This window comes from Diadema antillarum, unplaced genomic scaffold (assembly GCF_040938485.1).
Source record: "Diadema antillarum isolate AM-2024a unplaced genomic scaffold, OU_Dant_1.0 seq00001348_RagTag, whole genome shotgun sequence".
Taxonomy (NCBI): Eukaryota; Metazoa; Echinodermata; class Echinoidea; order Diadematoida; family Diadematidae; genus Diadema; species Diadema antillarum.
The window spans coordinates 1,201,884-1,224,332 of record NW_027272113.1 but is presented as its reverse complement, the minus strand read 5'-3'; the positions used below and the strand labels follow the sequence as shown (position 1 = coordinate 1,224,332).

Sequence of the window (22,449 nt, the reverse complement as noted above, 5' to 3'; positions counted from 1 at the left end):
ACGCATTTTGTGCATAGTAATCAGTATAAAGGTTATGTAAATATATAGATATACACATATCGTTATTGTAAGAATGTTAGTGTATATATGTATATATATATTATAAATGAAAAGAGATACACATAAGATATAAAATGCAACGTGAATATGAAAATAGCATATATGCGTGTGCTGATGTGTCGCCTGAACTCCATCCATCTAATATCGCTCCTGACATCAAGAACGTCTATCGTGCATTGAAGTATATGAATATATAGATGTTAACATACATAATGAACTATAGATAAAAAATAAATGTATATATATATATCAACGAAAATAGAAACATACATACACATAATAGTAATGATTATATATTTTATATAATATAAATATTATTAATAAAGTAAATATTGATATGTTTTTGAACATATATGCGTGTGCTGACGTTACCTGTTTTATTTATTTCCCATTATCTATTCTGTCTATTGCTAAACTCTACAGCAGTGATTTGCGCCAGAGTCAAGATGCTTACAAGTATTAGAATCTTAATTAGAGTTATTTTATATCACATGATAGCTCATCAAACAACACACAACGGAATAAGTCCTGGCGCGCACTGAAGTACTTAACCAGAACGAGAACAAGTCGTTGCTGGTTGTGTGTGGGTGTTTTTCGAAGGCCAGAGCGGTTAAAGCTTTCCTTAATATCTGTCACTATTTGCTTCCAACAGCTTGTCGTAAAATGCAAACTTTATGCCACACGCGAGGTGAAAGACGAGTCGAACGCGAAGCAGAATCCACATTCCAGATCAAGTAAACATATGAATACAAGACAGAAATAAAAAAGCGAGGGGAACAACAACAAGAAGGAAACCAAACCAAATTTATGTGGGAGACGATTCCTAAAAGGAAAAGATCATAAATGGCGCCTTTTTACCCATTGTTGCTCAGCAAAAAATTGACATAACTGATTTACGATGGTTGAGTAATAGCACAATAAAAGTTCAATTTATTCCCACAAATGAATGTGTTACAGCATAATTGCATCCTCCTGGATGAACACTAAAGACTCTCTGTCACTCTCTCTCTCCCTTTCAATCTCTCTCTCTCTCTCTCTCTCTTTTCTCTCTCTCTCTCTCTCTCTCTCTCTCTCTCTGTTTCTGTTTCTCTCTCTACCACATGGCGTGAGAGTTGAGACATCTGGTCTGTTCAGAGGACAAGCAGGATCGAAACAACTATATATAATCGATATCAATATCGATCAATTACTTTTATTTCCCGCGATATTTGTCGGATTGTGGTGCAGTATCAATGGAACTGGCGGTGGCGGCCAAACACTTTCCGGTTGCCTTCAGTTTTTGTTTGTTATCATGTTTTGATGATCGAATCAAGTGCTGCATGCCTGCCTGTCTGTCTATCTGTCTGTTTGTCTTTTTATGTCTATATCTCTCCGTTAATGTGCAAACATATAATACACGAAAATATTTTGATTTGATTGGCATAGAGACCACGCATATATTGCGAAAATATCCATTGATTGCAATCGATGCCTTTTGGGGCTTTTGGAAATTTCTGGGACCCCAAGCCTTTGTAAACAATTATTGTTTTTATCATTTTGTTGGAGAGTTAATTGTGCTAAAATAGGGTGAATCTGTTCATACCCTTTCACAATATGATCACCTGATGTGGTCTGAGCACTGCTGACTTGTACATGGACACAATATTATTAACGACTGTCTTTGATATATTACATACTAACTGACACCTGGCTGACCTAAACCATTACGAGTCTTATAAATCTTTACCCATGCAAGGTTACGTAATTCCTTTTCTTTCTTTCTTTTTTAGTCAAGACGTGCCATTTCAACAATTGATAATACACAAAACAAAAGAGAGAAAGGAATGAAAAAAGTCTGAGATTGTTCTTCATTGCTTGGAAGTAATTTTATATGCAAAAAGTACATAATTATTTGATATATCATGTTTAGTATTTTAAATTTAGATGTAATATGATAAATGCGACAAGTTCTTTGGGGTTTTTATCCCTCTGAGTTATGGACATTTCAGGATTGTCATACGTGTCATGATAGAAAATGTAAAAATAACGTGATTGATTAAAACAAGTACCAAAAAATTGTTATTCAATAATTTCTCCAAACAGGAGTACAATAAATTGCGTTTCTGTTCTGTTTCTGTTTCTGTTAGTTTATTTCTGTTAGTATGATTCTTTGCTTTCAACTTTGGACACTGAATAATGTTTCTGTCGCTTGTGACCAGTTTGTATAATTCAACATGCTGGATCATTTAAAAGATGGGAAACCTTCATCAATTCATTTTAAACTTCTACCGTCTTTCAAACGGTCTACTAGAATTTCGTGTTTTCAGCAAGTGTTATCAATTCTACTTCAGTAACTAGATTGCATAATCAATCGAGGTGAATTATTCAAGTACAGCAAAATGACTGTGTCACTTTAAACTTCTTTCGCCTTTCAAAAGTGAAGACAAGATCTTCATGGCGAAAACAAGAGTTATTTCATTACTCTTACATTGAAGAGCCTCCTAAGTTTATTATGAGTGTGATTACATCAAAGACTCATTACTTATTGAAAATCTGTCTTAGGTGTCTCTAGTTTATTGCGATATCGGAGGAGTTAGTTTCATGCATTTTTTTCAATTAAGACTAAATTTCCATGTCTCTCTTTACCCATGGGATAGTTACAGAAGCCTTTGATTAAAAAGAAACATGATTTCTTTATAATATTCCTCGCTGTCCGTCGAATGTCAACGTTATACCGTGATCAAATTGTATTCACAAAGCACAGACCACATGCATAATTCCCTCACTCTTCACTACGAACATAAAATTCCCCGCTGCGACAACACAAAATACATCATGCACCATACCGAGGTATTGTAAAATGCCTTATATTCATATCTTGACGGTTTAACGTCTTGCATTATTGAAACGGGAGGTATAATTCACCTACCACATTAAAATGGCGGATCCGCGCTGCGGGCGACATTTCTAGTTGCAGGTTTCATTGGCGCGAATTAAACTGAGAGCCTGAATTATGATCTTATCAACAATTCATTGTTGGAATAGACCGCGAACCATTAATGTCAGCAAAGGGCCAATATACCCTGTCAATTAAAACGACCTAGTGACTCGAACGCCAGCCACGAATAATGAACAATTTTTGGCATATTAGTTTGCAATAGGCCGGCTGAGAAATTAGAGCGAAATGCCATATCATTTTACCGCGGGATAAGGTTACGCACTTGCTAAACCCTGACCAGCTTAAAGTAAATTTGTTACAAATTTGAACGTGTTTAATTACAAAAATGCGTACATGCTACATTCAAAGCCGAATCAATTTCAACAACACTCTCTTCCTCTTTCCCTCTTCCTCTCCATCTCTCTCTTTCTTAATCTCTCTCTCTCTCTCTTTCTCTCCATATCTCTCTTGCATGTGACGGAAACATGGCGGCTGTAGTAGGCGTTGCAATTCTAGACATTAAAAATCTGTCTCTGATTGTAGCGATAAATAATACACACGACAGCACGGACAAACCCGGCAGGTGCGATTTTCTGCAAGATTACTCGTTTATATGTTCCTCGCGAGATCTTAATACCCCGCCCCTATATGGTTTCCAATTACAAAGCCTTCCGTGGGCCCTGAACCTCTCGGCGACACAAATCCACGAACTCACCCATTTGATCTTGACCTCAAAAAAAGCTGAATCTGGAATAAGCACGCAGGGTGAATGTAAAGACGACCTCTGCGTCTCAGTGAAGCAATTAAGAATCAATTTGTGGAACAGTTACCTCAAACCAAGATATAAAACGGGCACATTGAACTTATTGTTGTAAACACCGAGATTTTGATAACAACTGAAGTTGCTGGGATACACGCACACATTGTATAATGAATGTATAATGATATGAAAAGCTTGATTCCAAAAGGCGCCAAATCCATCATTTTTCGATGGACTTAGCGCCTATTGGAAAGATGGATTTAGCGCCTATTGGAAGCAAGCTCTTTATTTACTGCTATCTATCTGTTGTATGTATAGATATAGATAGATAGATAGATAGATAGATAGATGGATAGATAGATAGATAGATAGATAAATAGATAGATAGATAGATAAATAAATAGATAGATAGATAGATAGATAGATAGAGAATGAATGTGTGTATATATCACTATAATCTATGCATACATTTATTATTTTTCTATTTTTGTTCATCATACCGAAATGTAACAATAGAACGCGATTAAAGTTTCTGGGATACACGCACGTACAAACACACACGCTAACTACATTTTCCATCATTTAATTTGTTCCACATTTCTCACTAGCTTCCTCTTCCCTAAACCAAAGATTTGTTCGTCTATCACTGCAGATTCGACTCACACAGGAGACTGTTTCAGCTTTCACCTCAACAACATTTCTCTGTGAGGCTCCTGTTTGTTTGGCATTGCGCGTCATGTGACCCGATCCATCCTGTGATGTCATTGATACCTCCTCCTAAATTTCTCATGTTTACTATTCATTCAGCATCTAGCCGCTCCCTTTGCACACTGTCTTTTGTTTATCCCTCCATCTCCTTCTCTATCTCTCTTTCGATATATTTATCTCTCTCTATCGATATCTTTATCTCTCCCTCTCTCTATCTCTCTCCTTCTCTATCTTTCTTTCGATGTATTTATCTCTCTCTATCGATATCTTTATCTCTCCCTCTCTCTATGTCTCTCCTTCTCTATCTTTCTTTCGATATATTTATCTCTCTCTATCGATATATTCATCTCTCTCTCTATCTCTCTCCCTCTCAATCTCTCACGCTGTCATCTACCTCCTCTCCCTATTACTCTCCTTTCTTGCAAAATTCACCCAATATTAATGTATGCATATCCGCGTGTATGCTTATCCATCAACCATACTCCTCCTCTTTTATCTATTTATCAATCATATTTCACTGTTTGTCTGCCTCTTTTGTAATATATCCTTCCATGTTCTGCCTCTTTCTCTCTCATATTATCAAAATGGTTGTTTCCTTGTTGCTTTTTCCTTTTAGTATCTCTCTTGTCTGGTCAACTTCACTTCTAGTCAAGCGGTAAATGTGTGTGTGTGAGTGCACCTAAATTTAGAAGCATTATCCCCTAGTTTTCAATTTTTTTTGCGTCTGTCTACCTTCCCAACGATGTATTTTTAACTCTAGTGTATGTTCCCCTATACGTTAGTGTGTATGTATTTACAAATATAAAAGTTTATGTATATATGTTATATACATTACGTACTCATACTTACGATATATATAAGTATACATCATATAGTGTGTGTGTGTGTGTTTGTGTGTGTTTATATATCAAGGTGATTTTGTCTATACGTGTCTTCCTATTTCCTTTAACGAAGCTGAGTACATCACACGGTTTTCAACGAAGGATTCAGTGTCCAAAAAATGTATGAGTATCATTTAGAAGATTAGAATACTAGTTCGGCATACGATATAAAAGGGTCATAAAACAACAACAACAACATTTTTGGTTTTTTCATTGACAAGGCATCCGGAGGGAGGGGGAGGGAGTCATATGGCGTTTAGGAAAAGGCATGCAAGACAGTATACGAACAGAAACATGTTTATACTTGCAAACGGTCGGTAAAAAAGGCGCCACGACCGCCAAATGTAGCTAATGACGTAGCGGGTGGGGGGCTTGTCAAAACGAACCGCCCTTTTGTATTTGATCAGCAAGCTTTCCTATGTGTGAGTGAGTGTGTGTGTGTGTGGTTGTGTTTGTGTGGGTGTGTTGTGTGTGTGTGTAGGTGTGTGTGCGTTTATTCATTTCTGGGCTGTACATACGATCATATTTTGTCCTTGGGAGGCAAAAATGCAATTACACTAACAGGTCACGCCCTTATAGATCACTCGAGTGGGACAGAATTATGATGAAATTACGTCGGTATTGCACCAGCCCGCCCAGGTTGTAACACTGTAAACATATGTGTGATTAGTTGCTGTTTCATCCTCTGTCCTTCTCTCATTTGATTATATATATATATATATATATATATATATATATATATATATATATATATTCTCCATATTTCTCCTTTTCTCTCTCTTTCATCCTACGGATCCTTCTCTCATTACTATACCCATATTTCTCCTTTTCTCTATGATATCCATCCTTTTCTTTCCTTCTGTCTTCCTGCCAACGGCAACCTGGACAGGGATGATGATAATGATTATCATGTTAATACGAAAGTTAAGATATCACAGACTGGATGGGAGACACAGGATGTACTACTTAAATTGTCACAATCACCATGAGCACAATATTTCCATTATGATGATTATAATGCTTACTATACCAGCCGAAAATTGATGCCATAATTGGAAATTGTTATATAGGGGCCTACTTTATAGGACTGCGACGCCACCTCTATACAAAAGCATTGACAACAAGACATGCATATTGAATAAAATGTAGATTATGACACAAGATCTATTATATATACATTCTATAATGTGATATACTCATAACAATTAGGACTGACAGCTGCTGGGGCTCATGCATAGATTATCATCTCAAAAATAAAGACACTATAATAACGGTGGCGATGTGGTGTGTTCCGTATTGTACCAACGAAAAGGTCATGAGTTCGTAATCAGCCACGGCGTAATGTTCAAGAACAAGATACAATATCCACAATGATCCACTTTATCCACACACGAAATGTCTTATATTGTATGCATGGGTGCCTAGACGGGAGCTAATTGGATTTAGCAAAGTGTACGCCATTAAAGGTACCCTTTCAAATACGAAAATAAAACCCCGCCAAACTACTTGGTGATTCGTTAAACGGGGTCTATGAAATCGTGCCATTAGGAATCTACACATGAAAGACTATAGTGTTGAAAATAAAAGACAAATTGACCCCACCCCCTCCAAATAAAATTGATGTTTGTGGGTGATCTTATTCACCGTGTTCAATACTACTGTCAGAAATTTGTGTAAGAGTGAACCATTCATTGAACATTTAATTTACATTGTGATAATCATACATGTTCATAGATCTTGTAATGGTGGCTGCTTAAATTTCAAAACTTTTGAATCCTGGACTGCTGCAGCTTTCTCTCTCCATTTTCTTCTTATATTTCATTTTGATAATCATCATGAAATCCAGTCAAGGAAATGTGAGAGTTTCTGGTTTTGAGAAAATCAGGATATCGTCAGCTTAAAGATATGTCTTCAAGAGCTTGCTTGGCGGGAGTATGGGCCCAGCGGAGAAGAGCAGGTCTACCGAAACTTGGGAGTTGATTTAAGTGACACTCCAATGCATTGCGTCTTCCTATCAATATGAATATAATCTGGTACTGTTATCAACACTGGAATAATTGTTTTCACGTTGTATTGTTGTCTCTTGTGAAAATGTCATTGCACTTTTTCCCCCTGTATTGTCCCAAGGTTTTTAATAACATTCTTTGTACTGTATAAAAACTATGCTTTTAATAAATGCGGAAATAAAAAAAATGAAATAAAAAAAAAACTATTTCGCCTTCACAATCTCCCACATTATCACCCTCTTAAAAAATTTATGTTATCTTTAAAATTCGTTTCGGAAGCGTTGTTCATTTATGTTCCTATGTCTTTTTGTGTGAGTGGTTGTTTTTTAAGGGTGCAGGATTATTGTTATATATCCCTAAGCAATTTCCCCGTCTGCTGTTATTAGTCTCTAGTCTTTAAGACATCTAATTGAGTGTGACAGCCTATCTGAGTTTTTTTAATCGTTATTGTTTTCTTTTTTTACCTATTCCTTGCTCATTTCGAATTTCTTTGGTACATTGTATTTAAAAAGAGCAGTAAAGCAATTATGCTGTAACGCTTATCTTCAAAGATTATGTGTTTGTATTTGTGTTTATATTGTAAACAGAATGTTTACATTTTTAACAGAACCGAAAGCTTTTATTGTTTCAAAGCGATGTAGTGCTATCAATCGTAACAGCCATCATAAGTACTGTTGCTGTTGCCACTCTATAATGTCATGGCCATTGAATATTGTAACGTCATTATAGGTGTTCCCAATGGGGAAATGCATAACTTACACACGACATCACACCACGTGTTCCCTGTTCTCGTTAAGGAACATAAACAAACGAAACAAAAAATGCTGCTTAATCAAAGTCAAGTTGGCTGCAAGAAGAAAAAAAAAATCTTCTATTCAAATTGTCACGTAATGTACACGGAAATATATGAATCTGCTCGCTTCAATACCGCCAATGACGCAACGCGTGTGACTTTTTGAGTCTCGTATTCATTTCTGTCCATTTGAAGGACATTTGTATAATTATAACAGTACAACCCTGCTCGTGACATGCGGAGATGGAGAAGAAAATAGAGATGTGACTGACTTTCCTATCAATATCATTGAAGATTGAGCAGAAATAAGACTAAAGAAAGATTGAAATGAGGATTTGAAAAAATGGAGCATACAAACAGGGCAACAGAAAGAGAGAAGATATGTTACCCTCTCTTTCAATATCACTGAAGAATGAATAGACAAAGGACTAAAGAAGCATTGAAAAACCGATATGGCAAAAACAAAACAAAACAGTAGTATACAAAGAGGGAAAGAGAGAAGATATGTAACACGCATTATCAATATCATTGAAAAATACATAGAACTGGTTAGATTAAAGAACAACCAAAAGGCGAATAAAAATAGTAAACAAAGAATATCATAAAAGAGTATACAAACACGGTATGATGACGTTTGGGTGATTGGGGGATAAAGGACATGCAATAGAACGGATCCAATCACAAAGGTCTTTGAAATATTCCCACCTTTTATCATATTTCTCTGTCACAATGCCGAAATCAAATTCGAGAATCTGACGGCTTGCATTGTTGGAACCGTTTCCGGAAAGCAGACCGGTATTTCATGACACATGTTCACCCAACTCATCTGGCAAGAAATCTATCCATAATATTTCTCGTTGGTGTATACATAGAGTAAGGGTATGGGTCTCTGTGTGTTTGTGTGTGTATGTGCAGGGGTGGGGATGGGTTACTCTGATTCTCCCATCAAGGAGTTTACGTGTATATGGAAGACACGCCAGTTTCCGATGTAAAACACCACATTACAATATCGATGTCTGGACATGTCTACTGCGTTCGATTGCCCGTGCAAGAGATGTTGATTTAGCTGCTATATTTTTTTCTTCTACCCGGTCCTGAAAATTGGTGCCCGATACCACCAAGGACCACTGTGATGTCACGAGCGTCGTCCTATCGACCTGCATTTTTTTTTTTTCGTATTTGTTGTGCCCTTTCTGTCATCAGTGTCTATGCTCGTGTTTGGTATCAAACTTGTTTGTGTGTTGTTGCGTTTACTACCGTCCTTCTTCCTCTGAAGTTGTAATTATTTATGATAACTGGCTTCTCTTTCCAAGAAAACATCGTGCACGACGTGGTGAGAATATTTCAAAGGGAAATTTAGATAGGAGCGTCACAATCTTAAAGCACAAAAATATTGGTAGGTGCTATATTAAGGACCCTTATCGTTTTTTGACAAGGGACGTTAAAAAAAAAAAGTGGGAGTGTCAAATTATTTGATGACAAGACCTCGCCGCACGCAAGTTTCCTTTGAATATTTTACACTCGCGTACATATACACCATCAAAATAATGAACTCATGACAGTGTGAAGCTGTGTATTGTAGCTTGTTTGTTCTTCTGAGAGATCAATTGATTGGAAAAAGCCAGTGATGATACTGTAATTGTTTCGTTGCAATTACTACCAGTATTTCAGCATATACATAATGCATGTAATAATGAGCCGGAATCGCTTGGCAAGCCGCTGGTTTCCTTCTACCTAATTGAACATTCAGACATTTTGTTTTTCCTTTCGTATTTTTTTTCTTCTTATTTTTGCTTCCCGGTTAGATTTGCCTGAACTCTTAGTCAGCAAAAGGTATACCGGAGCCGGCACAACCTTGCTTCTATATAAATTGTCCACGATTACCACAAGAAAATGATACCCACTAAATGAAATATCAACTGATATTGCATGCATAAATCTCAAACCTCAAAATACAACTACTATACTACTACTACTACTATTACTACTACTACTAGTAGTAGTAGTAGTAGTAGAAGTGGTAGTAGTAATGATAATGATGATAATGATAATAATAATAATAATAATAATAATAATGATAATAATAATAATGATAATAATACATAACAACAATAATAACAATAATACATAACAATAATAATAATAATAATAATAATAATAATAATAATAATAATAATAATAAGTGTGTATGCATGTATACACACATGTTTAACCTATATCACAAAATAGATAGGCTATGGTTAAATCATGAAAGATAAAAATTTCACCTTTCATAATTTGACCACATTCTCAAATGATCAGCACTTGTATAACATATTGGTTGCAACATATTAGTTGCAATTAGATAATGGTGAGATGAATCCTAATCAAGTGATTGGATAGAAGCTATCACCTGACCCGTTTGTTATGATGCCTAAAGTTCCAGACTTACTTTTTGTTCACCAAGATTTAGTACACTAACGAACGGTTCTTACAACCGCTCGGCTGCGTTTAACTCCAGCTGCATTGCCTGCTCATAATGAATTATCATTGTGTGGGGTTCTAATAGCTTGGAGCTGATGCTGGCCTGGTAATCGTGTCAAAATGGCTTTCCATCAGAATTGAATTCATGAAGCCCTTTAGAAAGTAACTACTTAATGTTACTCGGACTTGCTTTAACAGTTAACCTTTTTCCACCCTCGGAGTTTTTGAACAGTTCAAACAGTCGCTATCGGGAAGATAATTCTCACTAACATTTCAACAGATCAAAATACACGAGGCGAATTTGAGGCTGTTCCAGATTTAGTATTGCGTGGCTGATATTTTATTATTATCATTATCTATTATTATCATTAATTATCATTATCAAATTTGAATGAGAATACAAAATTTGACACATGGAATTCCTTGTTTCTGTTATCACCGGGTTAAGTTCGTCACATCAGTTTAACCCTGTGTGTCCTCTGAGTGTTGAGTGACACAGAATACCCTATATAGCATTGTATACACGTTGCCCACAATAGCTGGCAGATAAAGGGGTAAGGATGACGTTCGAGCCAGCAATCGACAAGGCGGTAGTAGCTCTTTGCATCCACTTCCTCCAAGATGTTTTATATCAGTTGGGTTTCGTATCGCACCCCTTAATAACATATCTTGCCCTCGAATACATCACCTAAGTGGCTTTTGAAAGCTGAAGAACGTTCTGATTAAAGCTCGAGACGGGTAAACACATTGTCAACGTAATCATCAATATAATTATGAATGTATTTGAACAGCCTATGAACATGATATGAACATAATTCAAAATTTGTGTTTTCTTTAGGGGTATACATAGCCTCACACACACACACACACACATATACGCGCACACACACATATTTGATATATATATATCATATATATTTCATGCACTCTATATACATATAATATAAACCACTGGCGTAGCCAGGGGGGGCGATGGGGGCGGTCGCCCCCCCTAAGATTTGGACCGAGGATTTTGGGAGGCGGAAAAAAAAAATGCGTGTATACTGTATGCATGCACATGAAGCGGGTCTCCTTTGCAACCTTTCATCAAATGAGATATATTTTTTTAAATATTTCACTCAAAGTGTGCACCAGATCGTTGAATTTCAATTCAAAATATGCAAAATCTCTCGTGCTTGGGAGGGGGTATCCCCCTCCCAAACCCTCCCACTCTATGCCTCTTTCCCTAGCTAAGTACACTTTTTAGATTTACAACAAATTCTGAATAATTCTGAGTGCACAAGACTTTTCACTAATATTCCGAAAACTGAAGGTTCCCTCATGTATAAGGGGAATTTCCCCTTTTAATCGACCCTTTCCTCCCTCAGCCCCCCCATCATTTTTTTTTTTTTTTTTTTGTGATTACCCAAATGTTGATTCCATCAAATATGCGTATTATGCGTATACGAGATATCTCAATTTCAACCTTAAAAAGATAAAAGCTCCATCGGAAGGGAAGAGTGGAGATAACACTCGCCCACGCCTTCTCCCTGCTCCCCCCCCCCCCCCCCCGCCATGCAAAGAAGTAGACTGTGGCTATACCAAGATCGCTTTATTTCAATTCTAAAAACGCAAAAGCTCCGCGAGCGGGAGGGGGAATCCCCCTTCCCCTAAGTTCTACCTCACTAGACTTTATACATACGCACAGATGGTGCACATTCGGAATAAGAGCTAAATTCCGTGATTTAAACACTTCGATGAAAAAGTGTTGCACCAAAAATTTGCACCAGATCGCTGAATTTCAGGTCTGAAAACGCAAAATCACCTTCGTGTGGGAGGGGATATGCCCCTATCTACACCCTCGTGTGCATGCTTTTTCTGTTTGATTGCTGAACAGACAGCGTTCATGATATTCAGTGTAAGAATTAATACAAGAAGACTAGTGTGTTTAAATTGTACTGTTTTATAGGCAAATTGTTCAATAATAATCTACACTAAAATATACTGCAACCTTAAACAAGTGGGACTGTTTCAACTCGTTAAAACACGCAAAAACATGCATCAAATTGCACCATTTGCAACATCAAAATGCAAAAAGTTCTCACCGTGGGAGGGGGGACACCCCCTCCCACACCCTCCCCTATCCCCTCGCTCGCTCCGCTCGCTCGGGTTCAGTCGAGTTCGTGATATTCAGTGAAAAGAATTAATACAAGAAGTGTATCTAAATTATATCATTTTATAGGCAAATTGTTCAATAATAATCTACACTAAAATATACTGCTACCTTAAACAAGTGGGACTGTTTCACGTCGATAAAACGCGCAAAAACATGCATCAAATTGCACCATTTGCAACATCAAAATGCAAAAAGTTCTTACCGTGGGAGGGGGGACACCCCCCTCCCACACCCTCCCCTCCCCCTCGCTCGCTCCGCTCGCTCGGTTTCAGTCGCGTTCATGATATTCAGTGAAAAGAATTAATACAAGAAGTGTATTTAAATTATACCATGTTATAGGCAAATTGTTCAACAATAATCTACACTAAAATATACTGCTACCATAAACAAGTGGGAATGTTTCACGTCGATAAAACGCGCAAAAACATGCATCAAATTGCACCATTTGCAACATCAAAATGCAAAAAGTTCTTACCGTGGGAGGGGGGACACCCCCTCCCACACACTCCCCTCCCCCCTCGCTCGCTCCGCTCGCTCGGGTTCAGTTGCGTTCATGATATTCAGATAAACAGAATTAATACAAGAAGTGTATTTAAATTATACCATTTTATAGGCAAATTGTTCAACAATAATCTATACTAAAATATACTGCTACCATAAACAAGTGGGACTGTTTCACGTCGATAAAACGCGCAAAAACATGCATCAAATTGCACCATTTGCAACATCAAAACGCAAAAAGTTCTTACTATGGGAGGGGGACACCCCCCTCCCACACCCTCCCCTATCCCCTCGCTAGCTCCGCTCGCCCGGGTCCAGTCGCGTTCATGATATTCAGTGAAAAGAATTAATACAAGAAGTGTATCTAAATTATACCATTTTATAGGCAAATTGTTCAATAATAATCTACATCAAAATAAACTGCTACCATAAACAAGTGGGACTGTTTCACGTCGATAAAACGCGCAAAAACATGCATCAAATTGCACCATTTACAACATCCAAATGCAAAAAAGTTCTTACTGTGGGAGGGGGGACATCCCCCCTCCCACACCCTCCCCCCCCCCCCTCGCTCGCTCCGCTCGCTCGGGCTCGGTCGCTTCGCTCCCTCGCAGACTAACCGCCCCCCCTCAGATGAAATCCTGGCTACGCCGTTGATATAAACATATAAATATGATGTACGAGCGAACACGACAATCTCATACACATTTTTCGCAATTTAATGCGTGCACACAATGTCAAGCATATGTGTACGTCTTATGACAAATCCATTGAATTCATGAAGTTTGTCTGTCTTTATCAACTTCGTTTTTGTTTTACGTTTCCGTGGATGCTACATAAAAGAACCTGATAAATCAATATTACTGGTATATCAGCTACATAAACAATTAATCAAACACAAAAGAATCATGCAAAATTACACTTGCACGCTGTCTTCATTTTGGATTACATTAATTTACAGCCTTCGATCGGTGTATTGAAGTGGATTAGAAATGAAAAAAAAGAGCTTAAATTCAAATAGCGCTATGTAATACGATTTTTGTTTTTTGATTTCTTCTTTTTTCTATCTTTAATTTGGCGAAATTGACTGAAGTTTTTTTTCTCTCTCTCTTGTTATGTTTTTTTTTCATCGTATGATTTTAAATTTTAAAGTTAATTTACTTAATTTCGACGCTAAAGGACTTTTCATGGGCGTGATAGGAATCTCGAACGGGTATGTATTTCCTAATCCTTCTGTCATCCCTGCTTACATTCATTACAGTAAGAAACTAGAGAGGGGCCGTCTAAGGCGGCAGACCCACGCCTAAGTACAAAGTCGGGGTAAACATAATGTGCATTCGGTCATCTACCAGAATTCGGCCACTTAATTGCCAGTGTGCTTTATCACCAGCCAGTGAGTTCTACCAAAGATCGTACAATGAAGTGTACGATCTTTGGTTCTACAGTCACATCACACGCAAATCACATCATTACACATACGGCATTAACACTCATTCACGTACAGGAAAGTCCTTAAGTCTCCTCCAAAAATCCATCGAAAATCCCAAATTCCACCCTCAAAAGTGCAGAATCGGAACTTTTCCAAGCGCGCGCGAATTAAGTCCAGTTTTAAGAGTATTGTCTACGCGACGGGTCGCGGAAAAAGCGCTAAAAATCGAGAAATACGCCGTTTTCTTGCGGGATATTTTGATTATAGCAAGCCGAGAGTGTGATGATATCAAAGGTCGTATGAGTGTACGATCTTTGATGGTATCCACAAAAGCGCAAAAGAAAAACAAAATTTACGTACCCCCTAGGCAATTACCCCTATGATTAGTGTCTACGGGAATTATTCAATGCAAGGGTTGAATGCAAATGTCTACTGCACCAGTATTCGGCCACCAACGAGCGCCGCAACGTCCCCGATGCAATTTTGCACCAGCAGTGTAGAGCGCGATGCATTTTCAGCGGCCTTGCACACGCATTGACATTGAGCACGCATATCGTGCAGTGTGACTGCGACCGAGCAAATGCTCCTCCAACGAAAAAAACAATTAATGTTAATTTGAAAAATCATCAAAATACGGGCCAGTTTGTGATGACGGAGAACGAACTTTCATAAATCTAGAAGGACATAGTCCCTCAAATAGGCCTAAACGTAAATTTCGGAATTCTTACGAACATTTGAGCAGCGAAGTCGGATCGTTTGGGAGTTTATGTTGTCGTATGGTAGCGGAAAATCGCAAAGTGAGAAACGGGAAATTTTCGGAGTGGTCACTATACCATGGGGTCAAAACTTCAAGGTCACACAGAATTTGCAAGGGTCAACCGATTATCACCAAAATCTAATCGATTCTTTCCTGCCATTATCCAAACATCCCCTGAACATTTCGTGCAAATCCGTTTACCCGTTCTCTTGTTATCTTGTACACAAACAAACAAACAAACAAACAAACAAACAAACAAACAAACGAACAAACAAACAAACAAACAAACATACGGAACCCTTTACATAACCCCCTGCCGATTTTCATCGGCGTGGGTAATTATGATCAACATAAGATCAAAATTATCATTGTAAATGTCAACTTAGGGAGGAAATTAACTGGATGCGAGGGATGAGCATAAGCACATTCATCAATCTATAACTGATGGCTGTCGACTATTCATGCAAGACAAATAGCAAATCTAGATACCAATGTGACTACGTACATTCTCTTAATTGAACAAGGATATTGCTCTATGTATTAAACCAATCTCTGGTAATGTATAATGGTTTAGTTAAGAACTCTGATTATATTATTATCTATCACTTGATCTAAGTAAATTGTAGAGCACATTGATTTTAAGAACAGAATTGATATAAAAGGACATTCACACGTATGACTGGGATACATAGGCCTTAATGTACAGTGACTATTAAAAACCAAAAAAAAAATCTAAAAAAGCATGAACTCAACAAAGGTCCAAATTAAAATTCATATAGTGCTTTATCATCAAAGGTATGATACCCAAATGCTACTGCGCAGTATATGGAGGGGGTAAAATAAATAACAGTATCTAATCTCGCAACCTGACAGGCTTTGGACGAAGGAATCTAATTTTAGTCACTTCTCTTTAGAAAGTAGAAAAGTGCCTTAGGTCATGAACAGTCCACTGTCCGCCTCTCGCGAGATTAATGAAATGCGTGCCTGCCCATATCATAGCCTATACAATTTAAAGGTCCCTGCTCTTTAATACCCACTTTAGCTTTGTAGCACAAAAGGAATACGTGATGTGCATACTGATAATACAACTGAAGGTATCTTTCTTTTTCCGAAAATTGTAAAAAGAAAAAAAAAGGAATCAAGACAACGAGGTAATCAATATTTCTGTTCATCATTTATAGGTTTTAGAAGGAAATTCTAGATCTCTCCGAACCAATGTAGAAGGTGGACATCAAAACGTCCCCTTTGAATTGTTATTTTCTACAGAGCATCATTATCGTTGTTGATATGAATATTTTATCATAAACAGTGTTAACACTATTGATGGTGTTTCATTTTTTTTTCTTTTCGTTGATCCTGCGTAAAAGTTCCTTTCAGTTCCTCGGGGCTATGACAAAATTTCAATTATAGAAGGATTTACAACAGGTGTACAGCCGAAATGTCAGGCAATTATCACTTTGTCGGGAGGATTATCTCAGATTATTTTATGCAATTTAGCCTATCCTTTCAAAGGTAGAAAAGCATTACTCTAAAACCATTGTTTACGTGTATAGCAACTATCACTTTTTAGGGTGAATTGTGAGTATGATTATCTACGAGTTAAACTCTTCGAGCACTGAACTGTTATAATATTCGACTATACTGATTGTAGATTTTTATGGGTTAATATGCGGGATGTTACAGTGTTCCTCAAACAAATAAAGAGATAAATAATCAATTTAATAAATAAATGAATACAGGTATATTATATATATGTATTTATATATATATATATATATATATATATATATATATACATATATATATATAAACAGGGAAGGAGAGAGAAGAAGAGAGAGAGGGACAGAGAGAATTACTTTCATTACGTATGTAAACGTGACCATTTGCTTTAGGGCTTGGTATCAATTTAGAGAACTCTGTAGATCTTCAATGGAAGGATTCAATCCCAAATATAAAAAATGGCGTATATGCAAATATATCATTATTATTTAAATGGTAAGTAAAGTGTAAACTGCAATATGTCTGACAATGCTCAACTATATATCCTCTAAAGGGAATGATCATGATTATTGTAAATCAGTGAAAAAAGTGGATTATTTAAGGAAAATTATTTTCCATGTCATTACTTTGCGACGTTAAACCGTAAATTACAACTTTGCTTTTCCTTTCTTATTTCTTATATGAAGTTTTGACACTGCAGATTATTCCTTAATTTTTGTAATCTTCAATTTCCATAACTCTGAGGTGTTAATATCGTATTCATGCTTCTTTCGTGCAGTAAAAAGGATTATTATAAAAAGATGATACGGAAATTATGAACAATTTCATTGTTGGGCAGTCACAACGGACGCAACGCACTTTTGCTGCTTTAAGATCACTCAGATTAAAGTGGTCGTGACGCCATTTTCTTTCCATTGCTTTCGTAAATCTCCGCTACCGCTTTCAAAAGTCTGATGAACAAACCTACGCACTAAATTAGGTTCGCATAGAATGTGGACATGCAAATAAAATTTCAAGATTAGGTTAGATATTAGATTAGCCTAAGTGTAAGATATTATCTTCATATACTGAAATGTCTGTAAAACCCGTGCTAGCCTCGCAGCGTGACGTCACTTGCACCAATGGCGCCTCAACACACCCTTACAAAAAGCAATTTTTGCGTGAAACACTGCAAAGATTGCTGTAGCTGTCCTTTGTTTTGATTATAGAGATCAAGGGGAGATAAACACCATAAAGGTGTGTCGTTAATTGTGTTGCCGTCAGTAAAATGTACCAGCTTCGATCAGATGATAAAAAACAAAATAATTTTAAAGGCTTCTTAATGTAGAAGAAATAGACGCACGCACACACACATATATTATTATACTATTAAAAGCGATGTGTATATGCACATTTACAATTTTAGAAAAGAGAAAATTATGAAGATTAGGGTAAGGATACGACTATGATAGGCAAACCTTGGATTAGAAAGACACATCACAAGCACGTTAAGGCATTTACATAGCCTTCACTCTTTGTGTGAAATATTCAATTTAGAAGTTTGTGAAAATGTAATCAAGACGAGTTTATCCAAATGATGGCCGCATGCATCCACACACACACACGCACGCGCATATGGATGCATTATGTGCGTAATCATTGTAATTTTAAATAGATACATTTATCAACTAAACTTTTTACATATATATATATATATATGTACATATATACATACATATATATTTATATATAATGATGTTTGTAGGCCACGTGTTCGTGCCAATACAGAAGAGATAACAAAGAAGAGAAGCAATGTATTTTTAAGTGCAATAGTGATATTTAACAATACAAAATTTTCAAAACATTCCTACATTTTCGTCAGGGTCTCTGCACTTCGCCAGCTCTACTCCTTTCTCTCTCTTTCTAAATAAACATATAAACGTAGTTATACATAATTATAGGCTTACATATGCCAGGCACCCTACATACATTTTTTATTTTTTTACAAAAAGAAATGCCAATAAATGCATCTATTATTGCACATGGTATTACGTCTTGAAGAGATAATAAACTATTGAATTGAAGATAAGAAGAGATAATAATCTATTGAATTGAATTGAATTGATATCACTTTACTAATAAAAACAGGTAACTAAATTTGATAATTAAGTAATACACAGATTATTATGATCTGGCCTTCTCTCGTCATAAACTTTTACTACTGTAAAAGTGGAAATATTTATGCGAGAGCACTGTACCAGATTTGTAGAAATCTGTTGCGTTTATTTCGAAAACATGTGTGTGTGTGTGTGTGTGTGTGTGTGTGTGTGTGTGTTTAAATGTATTTCCTATCATGAACCTTCTTAACAACAAACCACGTCATTTTCGGATTAACAGAATAACGAACACCACTCGGCATTGCAGTATAGATTTAGTTTTTTTTTGTTGTTGCTTTTTCCGAATGGGAAACATTGCTAAACAGTACTTTAACGTGGGTGGTTGGGCACACACAAGCATAGCACCAAGGCCGTGTCATTTCTAGAAAGACAAATATTTGAAGGAAATTCGCGTGCGACGAGATCTTGTCACCAAATAATTTGACACTACCACTTTTATTTCCGTAAGCTTCACTTGTTAATAAGTGATGAGGGGCCCCAATAATAACAACTACGAATAAAGACATATATAGAAATATATATACATAGCTGATACATTTCTAATGTATTGAAAATCAATTCCTGGATTTGACTGGTAGTTATTGCACGTAACCTTAGTCCTATTAACATGATTAATGGGGAAAATCCAGTCCAAATATAAGCTAGTCTGATAAGAAAGAATAAATTATTACGAGATCAACCTTATAATTTTGATCGAAATCAGATGAAAAATAAGGAAGTTATGACAGTTTGAAGTTTCGCATTTTTTTTTTTTTTTTGGGGGGGGGAGTTCTGAACAGTCAATATGAATATGCAAATGGTAAAGTGAGAATACCATCCCCTCACAACTTACCATATAGTTTCCAGTTTGTCATTCAAATACAACTATGCTCGAGGCTCAAATCCTCGTATATCTAACTGAACACTATTCTGAAGTTATTCAACCAGGAATACACTGTAACATCATGTTTCAGACTTCAATCACAGAAACATTGAATTTTTGTCATTTTTTTTTACATAATCAATGGAAAATTGTGAGGGTATGACATGATTAGCTCACTCATTTGCATATTCATATCCACTGTACGAGAACTATTTTGCAGAAATTAGCAAAACTTCAAAATGTCATAACTTCCTTATTTTTCATCCGATTTCAGTCAATTTTTTACCATTGAATTCGTAAGATTTTACTCTTTTTTTTAATCAGACTAACTTACATTTGGACTGATTTCCCCTTTAAGGCAATAGATTAAAGACTACTTAAGTATACAAATCCGCGACAGTGATGAAGATCATATTAATTCTGGCAGGTTTTCAAACGTGGAGATAGTTAACCGTTCCAAACTACCGCAAGGACTTGAGTTATAGTGTCCCTCTAAAAGAGGAGTATTCCTGACTCGACTGGTCACGGTCATGGTCACATATGGGCACAGTAAGTCGTTCTCCTAGTTGCCAGAACATGCCATGGTTATTTCCCCTTCTTGTCACAGGCTGCTGTTGCTGAAGAGCAAGGCGAATAAAAGATTCAAACGGAAGTGACGCAAATGTCACGTGACTAACTCCTCCAAATTCGAGGCCTCTAACAACCCGCCATTTCAGATGCAGTAGGGTATACGGTATCATTCACATTGTGATTGACAGGGTTTGTTATGCATAACCCGTGTTTAAAGATGTATAATTTTATATGTTACAACAACAGCAAATCAGAAAGGAAGGATAGAATATTTTGCTGTTGTTGTTTTTATTTTCATTCTTGTGGTGTCGAAAAGGTCAACGCACTATATTCAACCCATCTGTCAAACCTTAATAGCTAACACTATCACCTGTCACTCTTATCTGGATTTCACCTATCGCGTTAGTAGTAATAAATGTCTAATTTTTCATCTGTCATCTGTTCTTCCATCTTCCTTTTTTTATTTCTGTCTTGTGATATGGTCATCTGCTAAGAGGAATATACATGGACGAACACTGCTAATATGCTTTTCTCATTTTCTAAGTCACTTAGGAGATAAAGGTGAGGGAGGATGCATTATGCACCCTGTAAATGCGTATATAATGGATAATATAGAGAGAGTGGGTTTGACGTTGCGGAAGGACAAGATAGGACAATGAAAGACAGAAACTGAGCTGGACTTTAGCAACGATATTGGAAGGTGCATGCGGTACTCAGGTAAAATGCTTTTATGCGATTAGATCTGCGAGTACAGAGGGTGTACGTTAAGTGGAGGCAGTGGAAGAAAATAAAAATGTACATGTCATGAATATGTCAGCCGGGTATACTAATCATAGAAATATGGGGGTATGGGTAGCTGAGTGTGTAAATATTTGCTCAGTAATCGCTTGTCTCCACCACGTGCCAGCGAGTGGCTCAGTGTCACACCATTTCAACCCCACTCTGCTACTTCCTGTGAAAAAAAATCCATATTCTCTCAAAAGCACATACTAGAGAGGAGAAATGGATATCCAACTGTGAGGGCTGACATCCAACTCAGTATAATCTCTCTCTCTCTCCATATATATATATATGTATATGTATATAATATTTACATATATTATTATTATTATCATTATTATTAGTATTATTATTATTGTTATCATTATTATGATTACTATCATTACCATTATCATTATGATTAATATTGTTACCATTCTTATCATTATTACTATCATCATCATTATTATCATTCTACATACGTACCAGACAAAAAAAAAACAACAACAACAAAACTTCATCTTAACGGGGCTGATTTTCTTTCTTTTTTTCTTTTTGTTTTGCTGAACTGTTTAACCCGGTGAGGACGAGTCCCGTGTATACTTGGGCAGGTGTCTATGGTAAATGCGTGTTGTAGCAAAATCAGCCTGTCCTCAACGGGTTAATTGTCTCATGTTAACACGTCAAAGCACATATGCTAATTCATTTTGATTCTAAATCGTCTATAAAAGCAAATTTAGTATTAGTCTTGACGTTTCCTTTCATTAATAGAGTGAAATCAATCATGCAAATTGGTTGATGATTCATTAAAATCAAGTTGCAAACATCAATTTAATAACCACTCACTCCAGGACTCACCCCCCCCCCCCAAAAAAAAGAAAAACAAAAGAAAGTGGAAACACCAGCAACCACACATTGAAAAGCAGATGAGAAGGTGATGACAACGGCGATGTTAACTGACATGGTGGCCAAAACCACCAAAAAGACTCAAAACGCGTTGAAGATTTGAAGAGTTTTATTTCAAAAGGAGCTAAGCGCCATTTTAAAACAATTCAAAGTAAGTCCATCATCAGATAGAGCACAATTAAATCTCTCCAGTCATACCTCACTTGTGGAATATTCTAAAAGTTATGATTAAATATATCCTCTATTTTCTTATTGTTTTCTTTGAT

The 22,449-nt window shown here is 36.6% G+C and overlaps 1 protein-coding gene across 1 annotated transcript in view; it reads right to left on the bottom strand.

Moving 5' to 3' along the window:
* Positions 1-22,449, bottom strand: part of LOC139708559 (uncharacterized) — a 73,094-nt gene that overhangs the window by 26,201 nt on the left and 24,444 nt on the right. The window lies entirely within an intron of this gene.